Raw genomic sequence first — 1,554 nt, 5'->3', positions numbered from 1 at the left:
TCTAGAGTAGTGTCATTATGCCTCTAAACATTTTAAGGGCATGAAATTTACCTTGAGAGAGTCAAGGATGAAACATTTTCAAGGTAATTCCAGTTCTAAAAACAGTGATCACAAGTTTCAAACCAAAGGATTAACTTTCTTTATCTTATGAAACGAATGAGGTAGAATGAGAGGTAAATAATCAAGCAAAAAAGCAAAATATAAAAACCTTCTTCCTCTGTTATTCTATTCAAATAACAATCAACTTCAACAATAGTAAGATATTGGAAGTACACTTGTTACACACTAGTATGGAATGGCTGAAAAAGTTTATAATGTACTATAAATTATCATCAATATGACAAATTCCAAGAAAATTTGGAAAACCTGCAGATATAGAGTGAAAGCAGAACCAGGAAAACCACAAATACAAGAGTTATTGCAATTATATATAATGTAATATTTTTTAAAATGCCTATGATTCAAATTGGGACCGTGTTAGTTCCAGAAAACTGATAGTGAAAACCACTTCTTTCTTAGTGGAGAAGTACAGAACAACCATTGCAGACTACTAGATATACCCTCAATATTTTTTTGATGTATCCACCAGTTTTGCTTAATTTGAGTGAAGATTTGTTTATTCATTTAACCATTCAGAAAAAATATATATATACATACATATATATATATATAGTTTAGTGATAACTATATCTAGGCGAAAGGTAGTGGGATGAAGTGGTTGTAGAACAGATCTCAAGTCAAAGAAAACACAGATTTGGGAAGTTATTTGGAAAATTATAATGAAAGTTATCACTTCTTAGTGTCCTCTGGAAACTCTTGAAGATTATGAGGTACAGAGTAGGTTCTGTTATGCATTGGCAAAGGGAGGTATCTCACTGATGTTACCCTTTTGAACTCATAAGAGCAGTTCCTCTCCCCCAATGTAGACATTATTCTAGGTACAGGGGATGCAAAACTAGAAATAAAACAGACTCTGTCATTCAGGAGTATGATATTTTATGCTGGGAGGAAACAACATGCAGCTAATGAATAAATGAAATATAAATTTCATTTTGAATAAATGAAAAAAATAAAAATAAGTCATTTTAGATAAAATCCACAGGGTAATTAATTTGAGCATGGAAGGGATGGTGGAGCTTATTAAGTTCAAATACCCTCATTTTACAGCCGAGGAAGCTGAAGAACAGATGTCAAATGACTTGATCAAGATTATAAAGGTACTAAGTAGAAAAGTCAGGATTTAAAATGGTTTTTTACCATAGTCAATGGGTGGGGATTAAACTGAGAAATGTAAATGATATAAAAAGAATCAATAAAGTGTTAGTGTTGTTTTAAATAAGTCTCAGTCATCCCATCTTCAATCTGGAAGAACAGAAAACACAATAAAAAAAATCCACTACAATTACAGAAATAATGAACCTAAAGCACTTACTTGAGTTTGCTTCAGCTTATATCAGGTCTCATTTTCCTTTTTTTTTTTTTTTTTTTTTTTTTTTGAGAAGGGGAATGTTCATCATCTTGGCTGCAATCTTTATTTGGTAGCATCCTCTTAGA

Source organism: Antechinus flavipes, chromosome 3 (genome assembly GCF_016432865.1).
Source record: "Antechinus flavipes isolate AdamAnt ecotype Samford, QLD, Australia chromosome 3, AdamAnt_v2, whole genome shotgun sequence".
NCBI lineage: Eukaryota > Metazoa > Chordata > Mammalia > Dasyuromorphia > Dasyuridae > Antechinus > Antechinus flavipes.
The sequence above is the reverse complement of the archived record's forward strand: the minus strand, read 5'-3'. Positions refer to the sequence as shown.